The sequence below is a fragment of the Ambystoma mexicanum genome, chromosome 8 (assembly GCF_040938575.1).
Source record: "Ambystoma mexicanum isolate Mex_15411 chromosome 8, UKY_AmexF1_1, whole genome shotgun sequence".
NCBI classification, from domain to species: domain Eukaryota; kingdom Metazoa; phylum Chordata; class Amphibia; order Caudata; family Ambystomatidae; genus Ambystoma; species Ambystoma mexicanum.
In genome coordinates this window covers 542,725,666-542,748,244 of record NC_090929.1, presented here as the reverse complement: position 1 = coordinate 542,748,244, position 22,579 = coordinate 542,725,666, and the positions used below count along the sequence as shown (strand labels likewise).

At 46.8% G+C, this 22,579-nt stretch overlaps 2 protein-coding genes across 2 annotated transcripts in view; one reads left to right on the top strand and one right to left on the bottom strand.

Moving 5' to 3' along the window:
• The window catches only part of DFFB (DNA fragmentation factor subunit beta), a 355,076-nt gene extending 346,699 nt beyond the window's left edge, over positions 1-8,377 (bottom strand). Inside the window, exon 1 of the mRNA XM_069610255.1 lies at positions 7,911-8,377. The gene's annotated coding sequence lies outside the window, so the exon portion shown is untranslated. The remainder of the gene's footprint in view (positions 1-7,910) is intronic.
• Positions 8,378-8,662: 285 nt separating this feature from the next.
• Positions 8,663-22,579, top strand: part of CEP104 (centrosomal protein 104) — an 846,942-nt gene continuing 833,025 nt past the window's right edge. The window contains exon 1 of the mRNA XM_069610252.1: positions 8,663-8,883. The gene's annotated coding sequence lies outside the window, so the exon portion shown is untranslated. The remainder of the gene's footprint in view (positions 8,884-22,579) is intronic.

Here is a 22,579-nt window from a genome sequence, read left to right as displayed (position 1 = left end):
TAAAGATAGTATGTGGCAAACATGCCTCGCTTTAAACTGCATCTCATACAATGTCAAAATCGAATGCATTTGCTTAAACAAGCGCTGTTTATATCTTCTCCCATCCATTTCTCAGTGGGTTCCCAAATCCAGAACAGAAGCGTTATTATTTATTTTTAAATTTGTTTATTGGCATTTTGGTTACAGTTACTTATTTCAAGGTGACCAATTTGGTCAGTGACATTCAGTCTTTGCGGTTAAACAACAATCTTTACATAACAAGAACTTAAAAACATTAGAAACATTAACTATCTCCGATTTAGGGGTAGGTGATGGCTGATTGGGTCGTAAGCGGGGGGGGAGTGGCCGGGCGCCACGAACGCGGGTGTGGGCTTTCCAAGAATGTTAATGCTGGAGGGGCTTGGTTTCGAGTGTCTTAGGCAATCATTCAGGTCCTGTGCTAGGGCCGGTGGATAGTTCAGGGGGGCTTATCATCAGAGGAGTGAAACAGTCTAGACATGGTGTCTTTCCATGCAGCAAGGGCCATACTCGACTCATCCGTGGATCTAGCCACGCTGTCCTCCCAAGCTCTTGTTTCGCCGGTCGGCCATCTTTCAAATTCTTTGCGCCATGCCCTGTGATTTGGTCCTGCCGGCCGTTTCCATGCCATGGCGATGGTCCTTTTGGCTGTTATGCATAGCAAGTCCATCAGCTTAACCGCATATTTGAGTTTGGCCAATCTGGGATAGCAGCCTAGGAGGCATTCAGCTGGGGTCCACTTATACCTAGTGACTTCTGCCTCTTCGCAGGTTTTTTTCACCGTTGACCAGAGGCTGCGGGTTTTGGTGCAGTTCCATAGCATGTGGATTAGATCTGCTCCCTCTATCCCACACCAGGTGCACTGTGTCTGGGCGGTTTTGTTGAACTTCGCAATCCTGCTCGGGGTTAAGTAGGTGCGATAGAGTATATTTAATTGGATTAGCCGAAATCTCTGGTTTCTAGAGACCTTTTTCGGAAAGGATAGCGCTTTACTCCATTCCTCTTCGGACAACTCCTGTCCCATGTCTGATTCCCAGCGGGTCTTTAGTATATCACTGCGGGGATTAGGGATGTCAACAAGGAGTTTATAGATCTGAGATATTGCTCTCCCCTCTTCGCTCAGGGACAGAAGCGTTATTATGCCAGTGAATAATCGCACCCTGCAAGCTCTCCCGTTTACAACTCACTCCAGTCTCAACCTAAATTCTGGCACAGGTATCGTCTCTCTGAAGGAGAGAGGTGTTAAGATGGATTTCTGAACTCTGACCTGTAGGGGCAGAGGCTCAGAAGGCCAGCCTAGTTTCTTGGAACAGGGTAACCTCTGGACAAACCAGACCAATCAGGGTAGCTATGGCAGGCGGTCAAGACTAAGTCTCAGGAGGGGTGAGGGTGACTGAAGGACCTCAATGAGCACACAAAGCAAGGACACTTACAAATTACTCCAGACAGGTGTTATATCAAGAATACAGACACATTTATTACAAGGCCTTTGTAACATAGACCATGCAAAAGAATCACAGTAACACTAAGTAAACCAACACAACACTATCAATACAATGTATATACAAGTCCATTGGGGTCTAAAAGTTTAAATGCACGAAATAAGTTGCAGTAAACAGGCAGGGCAGATATTCTTTAGGCCCAATTCGACATCGGAAATACACCTAACCAAGAGGCAGTCCAAGCCTTAAGAGAGAAGCCTTGTGCTCAATAGTACATGCAATGCAAGCGCACGCGGTTGTTCCAATGGACAAAATAGGGTCTCTTCAGGGGTCTCTAGCAGCTCAGGAATGTGGATGAAGCGATGGAGAACAAGTTCCTACTATTCAAGAAGGACGTCCACTTGAAGGCAGAGGCAGTTCGAGAGTTCGGGATGGAGTCGCTATTTTGCAATAGTAGTGGAAAGGAGAGGGGCCCCCAGGGGCCACTTGTGTGTAAAAATGGGCCCTTGCGCTAGGGGCCACTGGTTGGGGTATGGAGTACTCACCGTTCCCGGTGCAAGCGGACCCAAACTTCGCCAGTTCAGTCCACTTCGCTTGCAGGTTCGAATGCGGCAAAAAGGACGTCTCGGCACCTTTCAGTTCCTGAGATACAGCGATGATTCCCAAACAGGACAGGTGCGATTTCTCCGCTCCAGGTGGATGAATCGCCCCAGTTTCACTGCAGCAGGCTTCAGGGGCAAGAGGGTCACAAATGCTGTAGACTTGCAGAGGACGTTGCTGCGGCAGGGCAACACGGTAACCACGGTTACTCCAGTCCTGGCGCACTCGTATCACTTCAGACCTGGGAACGCCAAGTGTACGAAATTCGGTGTGAGGATGCCGGGGACACAGAGCTAACAGTATGCCAAGTTTTGAGGGCCTCCTCGAAACGGCGGCGGGGACAGAGCAAAGCAACTGGGTAAGCTGGTCAGTCCACTGGTTGGCCCAGGATTGCAGGATTTGATGATGGTGCCGAGAATAGTTGGTCCCACTATTCCAATGGGTCGAACCGTCTTCGCAGACCTTCTAGGATGACCAGATGCAGAGGGGTCCCACGGGACGACAGCGGGCTTAGGGTGCCAAACCTTCCAGTGGTTACTCGACTCGGCTTCCTGTTGCAGGATGCTTGGATCCTATCCTTTGTTCAGTGAGAGCTTAGGAGATCAGCATGGTAGTGGTGTTTTCAGCCTCCTCTTATCCAAAGTTCCCTTTGCGCCAAAACGGAGAGGACCCAATGGGAGATCTGCTCACAAACACACACTCCATACGTGGACCAATACCGGACCACGGTGGTACCAGTCATTCATGGCACTCCAGACTCTCTGGCACCCAGGATGTGTATTGGAACCAGACGTTCCAGTCCACATCCTGGAGGCACACACACAAGGCTAATGCCCGCGCAAGCATTGGGTTTTGCGGGAAAGTGCATGACCAAATAAGGACTGACCCGGGTCAACTCGACCTGGGGAAGGTGAAGGGGCAAGATGGCCAAAGGATAGGACAAAGAACCTCGTGACATGGCCATTTTGGAGTCAGGCCACATATTTGTGCCAAACGCGGTTAACATGGCAGGAAAGGGTTAAAAAGAATGCGAAAAGATAGCTGCAACCAGTCCTGTCCATGACACATCCGCACAGTTCATAAAAAGTCCAGCGAGAGTATCTAGGGCCTTTGGAATTTACTATAGACCCATGCGTGCTGTATGGTTTGATACATTGTACACTTCTTACATGTTGCACAAAAGCTGCAACATGAGGAAAGGACTAAGGGAAACAAAGTCTCCCAGTACCGACTGTCTTAGGGCGTGTCAGTTTCCCCATAAAAAGTGAGCCAAAGCTCAGAGGGGTGCAGCTGAAGGCAGTGCTTCTCTGGCAAAGTCAGACAATGGTGTCTAAACAGCAGCAAAACGTTTGGGGGTTGACACATGGAGGGCAAATTACATACAATTATGAAATCTTTCCTAACAAGCGGTTTTTCCGACAGTCTGCCTCGTTGTCTGTATGGTAGTGTCTAGTTCCCATCCGACAAACTGACCATAGCAATGGCCTGCCTACTCTTCTTCATGTGACTTCGCACGTCATCATTGAGATTTTTCCAGAGCAATGAAGCAGTTCCGGGGCAATTCCAGTGAGTGGGATTCGGGCAAGGGTTGATACTGACCTTTGGTAGCTAGGGCCATTTCTCAGATGGGAAATAGCGGCTTCATTGCGAGTAGGCTAGTTCCCATTAGAGAATTGGCCCGTTTTGCCCCTAATGGCCAAGTCCTGCATAATAATGGGTTTTCGATTACCCTCACTGGGAAGGCCAGTTCCCATTATACGAGGGGGCCTTTCTGCCTCTCCAGGTTGGAGGGCCGTTTCTCTAATGGGAAATGGATGCTTCAGTGCGAGTAGGCTAGTTCCCATTTGACGAGGGGACCTCTTGCTCATCAACTTGTCCCGAATGTACTCCTTTCTGATAATGTTCCAAACACCATTTTATAGCCAGCCCCCACAGTGCTGTAACAAACTCAAGGGTCTCACAATGTTTCTGTTGTCTGATGGAAAATTGATAACAAGCCAAAATGTTATTCACCTTCACCTCGTAATGCTTGTCCATCTTGGCTATGCATATATCAAACTGAGTCGGTTGCCCATCTCGATGCATTCAGGTAGTTTTAAGAAATTGTTGACAAGCCCGACCTCGACAATGAAACAGTGCCTCTTTCTTTTTACTCAAATAATTACTGCCAACATATACTTCGGGATTCTTTCTTTCCATTTAATAACCTAGGAATACGGCAGTGCCTGGTATATTTGCCATAATCTTTGAATTCGTTTCTGTAGCTTTCCTATTTTCGTGCCCTTGTTATTTCTCACCTTGTTCAAAAGGGACAAATATCTGTAATTTCCCTTTTAAGGTCCAATCAAAAAACCCTCTCAGAGTAACAGCCACTTGTGCTACGGCATGCTCCCTCCTTTATGTGTGCAAGTCTTTCTTTCAGTTGCTACACCGCATATGGGACGGCACAGCCTTCAGCTTGTTGAATAGCTAAGCTACAGACATGTCAACTCCTTATGTCCCAAATTGCTAGGTAACAACTGGCAACACCGGACGATGTGTCCTTAGATCACATGTTCTGTCGTGTGTATGCAAGGCTACGCTGATAGGGGGCTTCCTGTGTCCTCATAGGCTCATGCACAGCCCAGATAATCCCCAATACAGGCCTGGAGAGTCCCACTGAACCACCATTCGACTGTGCATCTAACCCTGTACCTGCTTAGCCAGGGCAACCACAATCAATGGCAAGTGCAGGCTCTTTGTCATTGACGCATCTCATCACCAGTTAAGGAATTGAACCAGGACACAGCCAGTATGTGTGACGTCATATCTTTTTAGCTAATCTTTATGCGGTACCAACTCTCTCTGTCCTCACCCTCAAACTAACCACTGTACTACTTGCCTTACATTCGCTTCTAGTGTGCTCAGTTTGCATTCCACACCCATAACATTCACTCCAACACCATGAGGAGGACCCCTTTCTTATAAAGGACTTTATTCCTGTGTCCACTTTCCGTATTCTAATATTACTCAACTAGAGTAGTATTGCCAAGTGTGAATGGTTCGGTTAGTCCCTCTTTAGTGCTTATAGGAGCATGGGTTGACCGTCCTAGGATTGACAATGCATTGGCCCCATTAGGCATGACAATTTGTTTGCTCTCCTGGCCAGAAAGACCATTTGTCTGTCATAGGCTTGAAGACGCGACGGCACGCCCGGGCTTGAAGACAAACATAGGCCCTTCCAGGGGCCAGAAACTGATGATGTGATGTATCGGCAGGTCCAGAAACTGAAGAGAGGCACCAGTCACCTTGGTATTGGGAGTTAAACAACAGTCAAGTTGGTTTACCCAAAGGTACTGCACTCCTCCTTGTCTTTCCACTACCCCTCTCTACTTTGGATGGGCTAGTTATTAGGTCAAGATGTACAATCAGGCACCAGCTAGCATACTTGTTAACGGACACAGGCCTTCTTCCACAGTATTTACCTTATTTTCAGGGTCCACCTTCAGCACTACTTCCTTTCAGGACAGAGACACAACAGGCAGGGGGTCTGGTGGGACCGCTAGAGTTTACAAACCCCAGCAAGGCCAACCAGGGCCGAGCTCCAGGTACCTGGGCAAGAGGGAAGGTAACCCGTTGCGCCAGCAGGCCTGGCCATCACTCGCCGACAGATGTGGGCAGCTGGAACCTCAATGCCCGCCCATCGAGTAGGCCTGCTGCGCCATGGCTCAGGGCTCGCGCCTGGCGTGCCGGGCCCCGTCTGCCTGGGGAAGCACCCCTCGAGAACGGTCAGGTTTCTCCTCAGCTCCCGGCTTCCCCCACTCGGGGCTTCCCTGCTGACCGAGGTGCACCCACCAATGCCCATCTGTGGTTAGAGCGAGGAGTGCACATGCAGGGCTCCCTCTCGGTGCGTGGTTGGGGACATCCCCAGCAGGTTAACCCAGCCCAGCCAGGCATCCCCGTCCATCTGCTGGGTTGCGGACCCCCCTCCGGTAGAAGGGAATCCCTGCTACCTGACACCTGGTTGCCCACAAGCCCTGGACCGCTCTGCGTGAGGTGCCCCGGGCTGTGGGTGTGCGTGTCTAGGATACAACCGAGGTCAGATCTGCGACTCTCCCTCCGGCTGCTTTGCCGTTAATGATCCATCATGCCCCCACTCACAACCATACACCCTAGCCCTCCAAGTCCATTTCTCCTTCCAAACACATGTTGCAGATTCAAATGCTACCTCCCTCCCGACCCACATGCCACCATCCCTCCCTCCGAACCCACACAAAGACAACATCCGCCCCTCCATACCTACACCAAGATGTTCCATCTCTCTCTCCAAAGCCACACCCATATGCTTCACCTCTACCTCCAGACTCACACTCAGATGGCGCCATCTGCCCTCTCTCTATACCCACACCCGATTACCCCATCCCTTCGACACACACAAACATGCTCCCACCCCTTCCATAAACCAACATCCTTCTCTCCAGACATACATACATACATACCCCATTCACACCCAGGTGCCCCTTTCCTACCCACCAGAGTTCTCCAGCCCTCACTCAGACCCACATGCTCCCATCCTTCCCTGACATGCCCCCATCAAATGCCCAGTCCCTCCATTCTAGATCAACGATGCCCCCTCCCGATCCAGACTCTACCAAGATGCCCAACACCCTTCCTCGAGACCCATACCATGATGCCACATCCTCCCTCCACACAGCAAAATGCCCCTAACCCTCCACCGACCTATGAGCCCCCATCCCACCCTCAGATGACCCACGCCACCCTCCAGACCAACAGAGGTCCCATACCTGTTTCAGACTGACACCAATGTGCTCTCATACATTGCAGAACCACACCAATATGCCCCATACCTCCCTCCAGACCCACACCAATATGCCAGCATCCCTCCCCAGACCAATGTGCTTGTCCCTCCCACCAAACCCATACCAGTTGGCCCCCACTCCAGACCCACACTGATATCCACATCCCCCCCTGCAGACCCACACCCATGTGCCGCGGCCCTTCCCTGAACCACACCAAACATGCCCCATCCCTCCCCAGACCAATGTGCCCCATCCCATCCAGTCCCACACCGATGTCCCCATCCAACCCAAACCAGGATGCCCCATCCCTTCCATCAAACCAACACCAATGTGCCTGCATCCACTCCCTCCAGAGCCACACCAGGATGCCCCATCCCACCCTCCAGGCCAACAGATGCCCCAGACCTGTTCCAGACGACACCAATGTGCCCCTATCCATTGCAGACCCCACCAAGATCTCACCATCCGTCCATCCGCAAAGCAAGATGCCCCCATCCCTCCCATCAAACCCATACCAATGTGCCCCCATGCCCTCCCGCCACACCAAGATGCCCCATCCCACCCTCCCAACCCACACCTAAATGACCCATGCCACCTGCCAGACCCACTGCGCCCCATCTTTCCCTCCAGACCCACACCCATGTGCCCCATCCCTCCCCTCAGACCCACAACAATGTCCCCATCCCTCCCTCCAGACCCACATCAATGTGCCCCATCCCTCCCTCCAGACCCACATCAATGTGCTCCATCCCGCCAGACCCACACCAGCGTGCCCCTATCCAACCATTCAGACCCCACCAAGATGCCTCATCCCTCCCTCTAGACCAATACCATAATGCCCCATCCTCCCTCCACATAGCAAGATGACCCTTCCCCCTTGCAGACCCACACCAAGATGCCCATGTGCCTCTCCCAAACCACAGGCAGATAGCCCCAGCCGACCCCCTCTAAAACCACCCATCCTTAACACATCTTTATGAAACATTAAATTACTCTATTAGCCCCCTTTGATCAGTTAAACACCACTGTCCCTTTTCTTAGGCTTCCATACCCTTCACGTTGAATAGCTGAACATGATTTTTAAAGTAAATCTAATTTCAATCTGGTCTTGCAGGAACGTTCACGGTACCCCGAAGGAAATGCAAATTGTATTCTCAGCCAGACAAGAGCACACAGAATGCTGATGCTGCTCTTGCAGCCTGGCAGCCAAAGCCTTCCCCGGTTCCACTCAGAAAAATGACGATGAGGGAAGACGAATTCGGACGCTCCGGGGTCTTGCAGAAACGTTCATGGTATCCCCAAGAAAATGCCGCTCAGAAAAATGACGATGTGGGACAAGACGAAGTCGAGCACTCCAGGGTCTTGCAGAAACGTTCCCTGTATCCCGAAGAAAATGCCCACCCAACCACTGCAAGCCAAAGGCACGCAGAGTCGGCTGAACTAGCACCGGCAGCTAGATGCGCCTTCCCGCTTCCTGAAATTGCTCCAAAACCTCTTTGTTGCTCCGGAAAAATCACAATGATGAGTAGGAAGACACGTGAAGAAGAGTAGGCGGGCCGTTGCTATGGTCCATTTCTCGGATGGGAACCAGCCACTACGTTTACAGTTTCTGTATTGCAGACGTTCCGCACCTAAGCCTGTTAGTTCCACCGTTGCACCCGCCCTGTTTGGCAATCCATCGCCGCCTCCTCGAGCAAGAGCCAATAGAAATGCTTGCTGGCTCCACCAATGGAAGCCAGCGGTGACCAGTGGAGGAGGAAGAACACTGCCTAGCCTCCTGGTTAGGTTGTGCGCATGTGTGTTGTAGTTGGTTGTTGTCAAACGGTGGTTATGGAGATGGAAGAAAGGAGAGGGAGCTGTATCTAGGAAAGAAGGCCCTGCCCAGTCCAGGCAGAGACTCGCCCAAGTGTGCTATGCTTCTAGGAGCTAACTCTTTAACATCATTATTCCTCATGGGACCCTCAGAAGACGCTGTGAAAGGACGATCGTTGCAGGTGGAGATGTGAAAAGAACAACGGGGGATGGTGAGTAAACCCCTACCTACTTTGTAGCAAGTTTGATCGGAGTGTCAGCCACCTATATGTTTGCATATGTAACTGGAAAATTATATACGATTTTCAGCATAAATAAACCCACTTGTCTGCATTATGCTGCTCCTCGCTCTCTTGCATTATCTTTTAATACGATTTCATCTCAGAATCAAGAAGCAATCAAAAACTGGAGCTAGGCAAATTCTTGGCTACATATCGCGTCAAGCAAATATTTCAAAATGTCGTAATAAGAATACTATGTTTTGCCAGCTAAAGATAGATATATCTTAAAGGTGTTACGTATTTATTAATGGTATGTGTCGGTTTCAATGTTATTCCCTTTTCTGTGGCGTTCTACAGTGTTTTTCTTGGTCTAAATATTGTTTGGTATGTACGTGGAAGAGTAAGTAGTTGAGTAGTGTGCTATATATATATATATATATATATATATATATATGTACCATTACTTCTAATTATCGATGCGTGTTTATTTATATAACTGTTTTCACCCATCGATTTACTGTGCTGTTTTCCCGGGTTTAGAAGTGGACAGGACTTTTAAACCTTTTGTTTGCGGTAAGTCTACCCATTGTCTATTTATAATTTCTACTTTTCAAAGAACAATTCTAAGCATTGTTCTCAAACAGCAATGCTCTAATTGAATGGCCGATCGAGGGCATGTGCATGGCACTACATATAAACACCATTTCAATTCTGGGTAGAACATGTAAAATCTTCTGTGTTAACCACTGTTGCCATTCTGAATTTTTAAACATTTTATTTGTATCTGGTTAACAAAAACCTTTTACAAAAGAACATAAAATACATGAACGAACAATTACATCTAAGTTTGCTAAACAACACTCATGGTACCAAATACGATAAAACTAGATAAAAGCTAACAAAGACAAAAGGGGGAAAAGGGAGGAAGAAAGAAACAGATACCCAGAAGAGTATGAGTTCACACTCTATGTGCATACAATAGTGAATGACAATAGAGAAAGAAGACTCAGCATCTACTCCCCATAAGATGTAGAATTAACTAGATCAAGAAATACAATTTGTGCAACGAAGGTCAAGGTAGGCAGTACTCATTGGACATTCAGATGACCCTGTTAGCAGACACAGAAGGGAATCACACACAGGTAATAATAGATTTACCACTGATGTGCCAGCCATCTAAGTTGTCACAACGATCCTTCATCCTGTTGTTACACATATTCTCAGTTGATACATTCGTATCCATTTCAGGAAATGTTACATCTTTCTAGCACCTGCACCACAGCAGTTGTCAACATTGTGTCGTACCCAAATATCAATCTATCCCAGAATGTTTCCGATAAAGTCATCTCTTCATTGACTACGAATCTAATAAGGAGGGAAGCTCTGGCAGACCAAGTGCCCTCAAAGGTCATCAACAGGTGTTTTAATGAATGGTTTTCAAATATATTACACAGTATGGTGGTCAGACTTCCTTGCCCCCTTTTGGCTAGCTCCTCTCCTGTATGCAGCACATTTAGACGGGTTCTAAGAAATGCATTCCTGATCTTCCAATCTGGGAACTTAACAAGATATCTCGGAAGAGTCAGCACTTTCTTTTCCATTTTCAGGAATGAATGTATAGGTGTTATGGACCGCATTTGATCAATTTGTTAAGATCCAGTCCATCACCTCCAATGATTTTTTGCCCTTCAATGGGTTGCATATAAGAGTCTCTATATCGGTATCTGCTTTAACGAGTGACTCCCTTACTTTCGCTTCCAGTTTCGATAGCGTATTGGATTTTGATTGTTTTAGCTGTGCGCCAATATCTGCGTACAGCGTATCTTCTTGCGCTGTTATAATTAACCGATAGAGGGAAGCCAATCTGCACTCTGCTGATACCCTTAATGATTGTAGGCCCAGCTCAAATCTCAAGCTGGACATAGTGAGGCTCATTGGAAGTCCTAAAACTTTCGTCCACACCAACCCTTCCAGTCTTTGCCAAATTGTGTTCCAGAGAAGGGGATAGGAAACTCTACTCTATAGAATATTGTAATTTGTGGAGCACCACTGTGTGTGGCCGTTTATACACTGATTCAAGTGGCATTGGACCTAGTCGGTATTAGCTATTTACAGGCAGAAGAACATATACCTCAGAGCTTTCCTGATCGTATGATGGTTGGTATTCCTAGAGAGATGTTTGGTCCATGTTCTAGATGTTAACAGCAAGTATGGCTAAGATGTGTTTGCTGAGCTTGATTTCTGTTCCCAGAAATCCTGCCGGGGTAATTGGAAGATGAATGTATGGCTCTGGGTGGTAAATAGCATTGGAATTAGCTTTACAAGAAATGCTGGTACTGTTGTTGGAATGCACAGCGCATGATAAAGAGGGCTTTAAATTATGTTTACTTTGAGGCCAGCGGATGGTATTGAGGGCTGGGGAGTTTGGTACTCGACAGCTGCAATTGGAAAGGGACACCAATTGTAGGCGATGTGAGTGCCCTTCAGCTGGGCTTGATCCATGTAAGTACTTGAAGTCCGTTTTCAGAGTAGACAGTGGGCAAGCATTGATGGAGTGCCTTTCTGGTGTTTGCAAATGCGCATTACCTCCACGTCCGCTCTTCCTCGTCCCAGTACTTACCTCATGAGGCCCCTGCCTCCGACACAGGACCTTCTTTTATTTCCTATAACTCCTCCCGTTAAACCACAGCATCCAGTTTTAATTTTTCCTGCCTCTGGCAGATTGGACTGTTCCCGTTGCAGGGCTCTGGGGAACTGCAGTTACTGGCCCCCTGGTGGGGCTGTGTAGCAGGCCTTGGTTTCCTCCAGGTGCGGCGTGCTCCCGGAGCCCCTGCAGGGTTTGGCTCCCGGTTGAGAAGGAGGCCTGGGCCAAAGCTGGCATGGAGGCCTCGATGCTGGGTCCTGCACAGCCCGGGGCTACAGTAAGGAGATGGTGGGGAGGGGGTGGGGCGGTTGGACCCATGTATGCCCCAGTGTTCTGTTTGCTGCAGCATTCCGGCTGTTTGGTGTCGCTTACGGGGTGGGGGCTCTGCCTCCGGAGGGGAGGGGAGTTTTTCGTGTTCATGTTTCTCCGTAAATTGAGGGGAACGCTGGATCTAACAGCCCGTTCCCATGGGGGTGGATTGTTTGTTTCCCCTATTGGTGAGGTTTCTCCTGGTCTGCAGTTGATGTTTATAGGGGGATCCCAGTAGCTCAACAGGTCGCCCATGGGTCCCCCCGCAGCAACATTCAGGGTTTCAGCCACCTCTCAGGCATGTGAAAGTACATTGGCTGATTGCGGTAGAAGTCGATATTCTAATACTCAGCTAGTGGCGTGCCTGCTGGTTGTTACTGCACGCCATAGATGAACGACCTGCTGCCCTAGGGCACGTTGCCAGGTCCTTTTTTCCTCATCTTCCTCTTCATTTGAAGTAGTCGCGGCACATACTGTTGTCTCCAGAACGCTTCAGGACCCGGTGGACAACAGGTGGTGTTTGTGCCTTCTGAGGGCAGGTTGGCCCCTCCTCTGGGCCTGAAGTTGAATCACGGCAGTGACTATCCGTTGCCAAGGGTATTGGGTGATTGTTCTCTCCTGGAGTTTAGTGGATGTACATGTGTTTCTGGCATTCTTCTTTTTGCTGTTTGTGCTGCTTGCGCCATGGGAAGGAGCTCTGCTCAGCTCGGGTTCCTTACCTTTTCCCTCTTCCTCATCTTCCTCCTCTCCTGAGTTTTGCATGAGGAGGGAGAATATGTCGGCGAAATGTTCCTTGTCTGGGAAGGACATTGAAAGGAAACAGGGGTTCAGTGGGCGGGGACGGTCGGGAGCAGTGTTCCATGGCCACTACTTTTTTGCAATCAATTTTTGCCATTCCGGACCTGTTTTTTGTGAAATTAAAACGCTCTTCTCCATTTCCCAACCGGTTGTCTGTTACAGCTGACTACAACTCTGTTTTCAACTCGATTGGCTGTCAACCAGCATGACTGCAGCCCTGGAATGCTGTGTTGCACGTTGCTCCCCTCCTTCCTACTCTGTCCCTCTCCGGAGTCACCATTTTGCTCCTTTTTTGGTACTTTACTGTCCATGATGTCGTCGCTAGTCTGGTGGGTCACTCCTCTGGGTCGGCCAGGAGGCGGCTGTCTGGGAACCGGTGGACCGTAGGGTGGTTTTCCAGCCTGGAGAAGGTTCTCGCTGGTACACATCTGGCACTCGGGGTGCATATCTACAGCTCCTACACTGCAGAGGCTGTGCTGAGTGGTTTCGGGAGGTTGAAGGTGGCCGTTGACTTTGTCCGATTTGGCATTTGATGGAGTGGGTGGCTCGGCCTTGGCCATGGTGCTGGTGTGTTGGCCCGCAGGCATGTGCATCTGCGGGATTGGGAAACCGGGGGTGGGGTGGTCACAGTGGGCGGCTGCCCTTTAGCTTCCTTGTGACGGTTCCAAACTTTTTGGTGATTTGCTTGCAGCGTTTTTTTTCTGGTATGGGCCCTGTGGTTCTCGGGTGAACTTCCTGTCTTCCCCTGTCCTGGGTTGCATGGTTTGTACTGCTGTACAGGGGTGTTTCTGGTTCCCAAACCTTCAGGGCGGTATTGCCGCATCTTGGCCTTCGTGGCTCTGTACTGCTTTGTCCAGAAGGAACGCTTCAAGATGGGACCTTTGCTGTACATTCTCCCGATGTTGTGCACAGGGGCCTCCTTGGTTTCCCTGGTTCTCTGGATTGTGTGTTGCCACATGCCTCTCCGCCCCTGCCAGATGTAGTTCTTCCGCTTTGCAGTGGATCTCAGCATTTCGGTTCTGAGTAATCCCGTTCGGGTTGCTCTAGGCTCCCAGGGTGTTCACTGGGCTGGTGGCTTCCCTGGTGGCGCATCTTAACCTGATGGGCATTTCGTGTTTTTTTTTTTTTTTTTTTTTTTTTTTTTTTTTTTGTTTTCCTCCTCTCCCCCATGGACACCTGGTTGGTCAAGGTGGCCCTCCGGCAGTCTTTCCTGGCTCGTCTCCAGCTGGTTTACCGGGCATTGCAGGACATTTTTTATTTTGGTGCACTGGCGTTTGTCTCATGTGGAGCCCTCTCGGGATCTGTTTTTTTCGTCCGGGCTCGGATTTGCTTCAGGATTGGGAGGGTTTTTCTGTCCCAAGGGAGGATCTAGCGCCTGCTGTCTGTTCTGGGCAGGGTTCCCGGGAGGCGGTGTGTCACGGCTCGCCTGTTGGTCATGCTTCAGGGGCACATGGCATCTTACGTTTTTCTGGGTCCTTGGGCTCGTTTTACTCTGCATCCTCTGGTGTCTTGCCTACTCTCCCACTTGCTCCTGGCTTCTCGGGCTTGCACGGCCTGGATCCCGGTGTCTCGGGCCCTGTGAGCCTCCTTACTGTGGTAGTTGACTGTACCGAATCTCCAGGCAGGGCTGGCTGTGGCCCGTCCTCCTTTGACCCCTCTTTCGCCAGGCGCCTGCGGAAGGGGTTTAGGCGGGACATGTTGGGCATCCGCTCGGCCCAGGGGTTGTGGGCTCTGTAGGAGGGCCGTCATTTGTCCTCTTGGTGAGATTTGGGTGCGATTCTCCGGGGGCCTGTTGTACTTCAGGGGGTTTTCAGGTGGGGAAGTTGCTTCGGGGTCTCTCTTCTTCCCGCCCTTGTACTCAGAGGCCTTCCCCCTTGGGATCTTCCTTTTGTCTTGAGGTTCCTTCAGGGGCTGCCTTTTTGCGCCCTTTCTGATTTGTCATCAAGCTCCTTCCTCTAATGACTGTTTCCTCCTCGCTATGACGTCTGCCCATAGTTTGGTGGAGATTGGGGCTCTGTTTTGTGCCCCCCCCACTTTTTCTTGTGGGTTCTCCCGGACTCTGTGGTTTTGCAGTGGGCTCTCTTTCATCAACCGCTATCCGTTGAATGTCTCCCACTCTGGGGATGGTTCCTTCGGGGTTGGAGTTTTGTCTGTTGGGATGTGAGTTTTGGAGTTCTTAATGGTGTGGGTTTTTGTTCTGCACATTTCTGGCACTATGTCTCATTTCGACCTCTCCCCGTTGCTGCCTCGTGAGGTAAGTACTGGGGCGAGGAAGAATGGACGTGGAGGTAATGTTCTGATTATGGAAATCTTCATTACTCCTAGTCCTACTCTTCCTCGTCATATTACTGACGTCCCTCCTTGCGAGGAAGGTCCCATGCTCCGGCTTGGATATGTTAAACTGGATGCCGTGGGTTAAGGGGAGGAGTTATAGGAAATAAAAGAAATAGAAGAAGGTCTTGTGTCGGAGGCAGGGGCCTCACGAGGCAAGTACTGTGATGAGAAAGAGTATGACTAGGAGTAATGAAGATTGCAGGTAAGTAATCAAAGCATTATGCAACTTAGTCTGGATGTACTATGTTATCCAGCCGCCATTTGCCTTTGCTTTGTGCTCCTCTGAAGTAGTAGAATACACGCCCAAATGTTCTTGAAATGATGGCATGAGAAGGTGAGCGGGCGGTGCAATTGTGCACCTTGCAGGGCTGAAGTTGTAGTGTGGGTACATAAGGCAGAGCGGTCAATATACTTCACTCAGAAAGGGCCAAGGAGATGTAGGCCAATTAAGACCTAGGAAAGCTTTAGTCAAGTAATCGGGGTTTGGTGGGCGACAGTTTTGAGACTACTAGCGCCGATGAGTGTTCCAGTGCTGCCTTCTGTGAGCCTTTAAGGTTGTGAGCCTTCATGATTCTGTGCCTCTCAGCCGGTGAAAGTTAAATTAAATTGTTGGTTTATTGTCCAGCAGATTTACTGATCTCAAAGTAGTGTTGAACTTGCAATCTGGCATCCTTGGGTATACAGACGGCTTCTTTAGAAGCAGGGCGGTCCTCCCGGACTTTAAAAAGACGAGGATCTTTGCTTGGGCTGAGTGAGTGGTTATGAGGAGGAACAATGAGTTTGGGAGCGCTGACACCAGGATTTTAATTACAACACTCTGCCATTGATGCACCATCTTTAGGTGGGAAAAAATGAGGTCTCTTGTTTTTCGCAGTTAAGATTCTTCTTAGTATAACACCTTCTGGCGTTCTGCAGCAACTTAATCTGTGCCTAACAACGACAATTTCTAACAAAAGATGCTATAAGAATCGCCTAAAGCAATCGGCGGCTTTAAAGTTTTCCATAAATGAATCTATATTGCAAAGCATAGAGTGCTCGGATTATCTGGGAATCTGCCTACAGAATATATTGCCCTGGTCGCCCCAGGTGGGAAAAATATCTTTTGAGCCTCCCAAATTGCACCCCTTCATCCCCGACAGCCCTTGAGTTGGGCATGGGAGAGATCAAATATAGTATTATGTTAAAGCAGATGTCTCCAACCTTTACATTGTCAAGAGCTATTTGTAGTTAATTGCCAATACGCGGGAGCTACTGGCGAGAACTACTGAGGTAATGATGTCCATGAAGTATGATAATTTGTACCAAGATTTGTTTGGGGTGGTTTATTTGCTCTTTGTATGAAAAGGAATAACATATGAATTGAAGATATTCAATAACCTCTCATTATATTTTCATTAGTGATTGTCAAGCATATCAGAATGTAGGAAACCAATCTGGTAATTCAATGTGAAGGCTGATACTGCATGCTGTCCACCAGTGCCTAGTAATCTAGTGTGTAGTTGGAAACATCAACATGACTCAGACGCTGTCAGGTGGGATTTCAGGCAGTTCATATGAAAAAGGCATTTTCACAGAGGTAGGCAAACATATTGGCTGTTAGTTCAGATGCCCTCCTTGCCATTGTGTTTGCACCTAGCTGCACACCTGACATGCCAGACAAAATTTCAGGACAGTTTTTAACATCTCTTAAAACCTACTCTGCAATGGGAGTCATTATGCCCCTCACAATTGCACCATCTGTATTAGTTTATCAAATAATTAGCAACTTTGAAGGATGCCTCTGTAACATCATTTACATTGCAGCATTCGTTTTACCTACTGTTTAGGATCACAGACCTCTTCCTTTGGGAACATTATTTTCATATGTATCATTGCCAAATGCCTATCAGTTATTATTTTTTCCCACTGTAACTTTGGCACCGTCGATTTTAAAGATGCACATTTTTATTTTTAAACCGGAAGAAAAGAAATTGGTTTCGCGCTCTGGATGGAAATGGTACATTATTTGTCTTTTGTTGCATGGTGCGTCTGCATCTGGGATTTTAACAAGGATAGCAAAGAGCTACAGGGAAGCCCAGGGTGAGCTACTAATGGCTCGCGATCTACTGGTTGGAGAACCTGGTGTTAAGGCCTTTCTTATACTTGATAAGGCTTTGGAACTCATTTGAACTAATAATTTATGGAGAAAGCCAGGAGGCAAGTCCCTACATTGGTGCAAGTTTGTGCAGCAGGTGCTAGTTGCAGTAGGCCTTCCGTCCTTCTGGGAAGACCCTATTATTTATGCCAATAAGTCTAAAATTATCTTAATTTCTAAATTTAACTATTGGGTTTGAAAAGAGCAACTGGTCACATGTATTCTCCAAAGATTATCGTTGAAATACCAGTTTATCGAGCTTTCACTGGGCATCAAGAAATCTAGTTATTATCCATGAGAAAAATAACGAATGTCACTTTTTGTGAAGTTCTGCCTAATGTATTAATGCATGCAAAACCAGTCCATTAACAAAAATAAGGAAGTATGCCAGGTGCAAGAGAAACCAGCTTTATTCACTTTATTAGCAAAGTATCAGCCGGGATTCAAGCAAGATACAAAAAACTCAACGAGCCCACATCGGCTGAGGATTATAAGGTGTGAAACCGCTAACTTTGCATAGTTAAAAAAAAAAAAAAAACACGTGACATTGTCTAACATAATAATTGGCTACAATCGGAACACTTCTATATCCCTATATATTGGAGTCTACCATTGGCTAGTCCGTTATTTACGATCAAATTCAGGTCCAACCTCACAAACAGTCATCATTACACCAAAATCCCTACCATACGATTTAGTTGGTAGGCATACTTTATACTGACGGTGATGAGACTACTTCTCTGCCATTGGATGGCACCTCTTAAGGTGCCCTTGAATGTTGCAACATCCTGGACAGTCCAATTATTATTTAATTTACTGTTGCTGGGAATAGAGAGACCAAACCCCTGTTTCTACGAACAAAAAGATACTCCGATCTCATTTTCCATGCCAGGGCCTCATTTTCTCCAGAAGCTTCCCTAATCTTGAATATTCTAGTTTGCAACTATGATCTCGATACTAGCTACCAACGCAGGTGCATACTCTTTAATTGGGTCGCTGGATGAATAACACGCACTTTGGGGCTCTTTCTGCTGGGGCCATTTCCTTCTATTTTACTGTATTCAGTACAGAGTGTAGTGTCTTTGCTTGGCCATAGTGGGCACTGTGTATACAACTTAGTTTGGTGTTTTGGCAAGATTTCATCTTGGGGCACCATGCACCTGGCGATCAAGGCTTCTTTCTGTGTGTTTATTCAATTATTGTTTAAACCAAAAATAATTGCTACATATTTGTTCTTGTGCCACGGAACAATATCTTTTAGACGTTCCGTCGAGCACTATCTAGTACTCCCTTACATTGTAAACTTGGCTGCCGACCAACTTTCAGGCGAGAAAAGCGCATTCCGTAAAGTTAAACAAGTATAAGCATTGTGGTGCAGGGGATCTAAAATAACACGTTGGGCAATTTCACATTAGGCCTTTGCTGCAAAATGGTGGAACCTCTGCTCAGTGCTATATTTAAAATTCATCCGGAATACTGTTTATTCCTGTATGCATCTCTCAGTAATCTTCTCAGTGTATTGAGCAACATGTATTTCTCAGTGATCTTCGCAGTGTACGCTACAACCTAACTCCCTCAATCTGGCACAACTACCTATAGTGTTTAATTCTGTTCTACTTGTGTTTATATTCTAACAGCAACATAATAAGACACTTGTCCCTTTTCTGCTTGTGTGTGTTGCTTGTATTAAGGCCGTTTGAAAGCAGTTTGGGGGGAAAAATCATCCAAGCGAGCCCCCTTTATCTTGTATTTTCGTTCACGTTTTGGTGGCTTGAGGGGCGGTGCTGCCATGATCTACCGTGGTCAAGCTTGACCCCTGACCCTTACCACGGCCTCAGTTGAGGCGGTGCAAAGTGGACACGGAGCCATTAGTCGTGTTTATGATAATACGCACTCCAGGTACTGACCTAGTGCTTTGGGACAGCATACCTGAGTGTTTGTGCCCATCAGCATAATTTAACCAATACAGCCAGGAAATATGTGAAGTTCTTTAGAATCAAGGAGACACCATTCCAGCGCATTACTCAAAATTATTCACTTTTGACACTGGGGTAAATGGGTTTATATATTTTTAATGTCACACATATCCTCTACAAGCTCTCATTTCCATTACGCATGCCACAACAGAAGCAATTATAAAAAAAACACATCATCACACATATGAAAACAACGACTTTATGAGCGAAGAGCACATTTACATTAAAAGAGAACAGAACAAGTGATCATTTTAGTTTAGCAGCTTGAGTGACCTGGGATTTATACTATGTTGAGCTATCCTATGTTGAGCTATGCTATGGAGTGGTGTAAAATACTGTACGCCTTAGTCTCAAAATGCAATCAGCAAGATCCCAAATTTAACTCGCGCTTTAGAGCAAGATGTGCTGCACGCGAACCGACCACGGCTTCCTGTCAAGCTGGGCTTGCTTATCTCTCTCCCTCGCCTCTGCGCTGGGATCTGCAACAGACCTCTTCCCAGCCCCCATGACTTGAGTCTGCTGCTTGATGAGCAAAACTAATCCCTTAATCCAGCTTGCACTTTATATGTACCAACGGATCTGATCTGTGAGTCAAATCCGCTATTTGGGAGGTTAAGACCTAATCTTAAAATGTAACTCTGTATGTTAAACATACAGTATTTGATATGTAAACTATAAAGACATGTTGCGTCTGTTGTTCAATGACTATTACATTGCATTCAATGGCTTTTGGTTCAGCAAAGGACTAAAGCCTGTCATCTGCTTCTTGGCCAAGACGGACGTGCACGTGCTGTTGGTGTCTATTGTTGTTTCCTTTCCTTTTGACTGCTTATCAGATCTAAATGGTGTAAAAGGCCTCTCTTGGCCTTGCTACATGCCTTTTAAGACAGGAAATTGCCACTTGCGGTTAGGTTTCTCTGCTGGTAGGGAAAACTAAAATGTCCTGGCCTCTTGCAACGTATATTTTCTAAAGCAAATGTCTGCAAGTGTTCCTTGTCAAAAGCACTTGCGTTATTTGGAAGCTTGTGTATTCTATTCAATGAACATGTGCAGCACCTTGCTATTGCTATTGACCGTTTCATCTCCAAAGTCGCATTTGTGATCAATTGTTTTACCAGGCCCGTTGTTCATTATCCAAAACACCCCCCCTCAAGGCAGTTCGTCACAGATCAAATATTTGTAGCTCTGTGAAGTCATTAATACACCTACTGGGAGCCACATGTACATGAAAGGGTGCCCTATATTGGTGTCAAAACACAATTTAAGCATTCATATCTTAGCAAATAATTACTGCATGCAAAAAACAACATAAGTTGCTTGATGAATTGATGAGCGCCTAGAATCATGTTATGGGCGCTATACACAATAAAAAAATAGCGGCTGCATCACATTTCAAATAGTTAGCACTAATTGCCAACACAAGCATTAATGAATACACGTATTCAGTGTGAGGTATTTAGGTTAACTGAAAATCACTACTGGCAATAGTTTCAAGATAAGACAAAGGATCCTTTGAGAATCCATTAGCAATTAACAACAAGCATAGCTTAGCTCCTGGCTTTTTGACCCAATGCATTTTCGACTACGTGAGCTTGAGCATGTGGGCACATGTGTAGTAAACTGTCAATAGTTTGAATCAGTGTCCTGTGAAATAAACCAATATGTGAGTGTTACCCACAGAGATTTGCATGTGGAGGTCGTCCCGGAGGATAGCTCAGCGGCAACGTGCGCGCCTTGGAAGCAAGACGACACGAAGCAACACAGGTTCGATCCCCGGGTCCGCGCTTAGAAACCTCTGGGTGTTTAAGCGCGTTATAAATATGCAACAAAGGCAAAAAAAAAACAATTAAGCAACTAAAAAACAAACAATTTCTGGAACAGCGCCTCGATGCCTGCAGGCTGTGTGAGCGCTTTAAAAATGTAAACAAATAAATAAATAAAAATCCAATTCGTACGTCCACTTTGCACTCCCACTTACATCTTGAGGTATAATGCGGTATATTTTCAGTTCTTTGACCCCTGACTGTGATGCCAGCCTGGCTGAATTTTGTAGAATTTCAGGCTTACTCAACACCGGATTAGCTGCAAGCCTTCTTCTGACATGTGTTAAGAAGCACAGAGGGGACGAAAACAGGATGCGCATGTCGTCATTCTGTACTGTCCTGGGCATCATTTCAGAATAGAATTTGGACACAGCAGTTTTGTGTTTGACATCCTGACAGACTGATCCTTAGTTTTGGTTTAGTTAGGGAAATGCCTCTTGGAGCAGGGTCAGAGAGGCCTTTTGCCAACACGTTTATTTTCAATAAAACTCTAATCAAAATTATAGTTAACTTGTGTCCAAGTTTAATTCCTGACTCTACGCAATGCCTTCACATACTGATATGCAATTCTTTAAAGCGTGAAATCACATCCTTTTCTCTTGTACATGTAGATTTAGGCCTGCTGTCCACAATGATTCTCCTGATTAACTAATGCGTCACCAGCCAATCAGAAGTCTGCTTCTTGTTAGCTCACTTCAATGCACTCATCGTGATGTTACTCCACACTACCTGTAAACTAACATTGCCAGATTGTTTGCACCTGTGCGGGTGCCCCCACAATCTGATTTATGTTCCGAACACAGAGTTCTAAAATGGTACTAGAGACCTTTTTTACTTTTCCATGTAGATTTAGGCCTGCTGTACACAATGAAACTCCTGATGAAGTAATACAAAAGCACCCGATCGGAATCTGACATGTAGAATGTTACATTTTACATAGGTAAAGGTCTGGGCATGTCCTTCACATCGATTCAGTCTCTGGAATACTAAGAAATGCTTAGTTTTCTTTCATCACAGCAGCAAACAGGAGGCAAAATCCAACAAAAAAAATTCTTTCTCTCTCTCTACGGAAGCAATTTCCATGTTTTCAGTTTACTTAAGACAAATGATCTTTGGATTCAAAGTTTTTATAGACTATTGTCTGTTTTGTGTTCGAAACAACCCTCTCCAGGCACACATTTTATTAATTAGAAGTGATATTGAACAGGACATGGGGTTCATATGACAAGTGGCTTTCAATATTATTGAAGAGGAATGCTTTTGTGTGAAACAGCCTAAGTTGTACATGTGATCAGTGCAGTACAACATACTGTCAAAGCGTTAGGTAAAATAGATTTTTAAATGCTACTAACAGCACTGCAACCAATAATGTATATTCCTATCTCTCATTCATACCTTCCAACATTTGGTGAACAGTTAAGAGTCAAGATTTTGCTCTCAGAAGAGGGAGGATAGTTTTTCCCATTTAACTGCATTGGTGGAAAGGACATCTTGCAGCACCAGTTGTATTTTTTAGGCTCATTTGATAAGTTAGTTGAGGCTGCGAAGGAGTGCTTGGCTGCAGGAAAGCGAGTCAGGATACAAGAGCTATATCAACTGAAATGTAGTCAAGATCCTCTGGGCGACAGATCATTGGAAACAACAAATGCTTCTTTTTATGGTGTTTGTG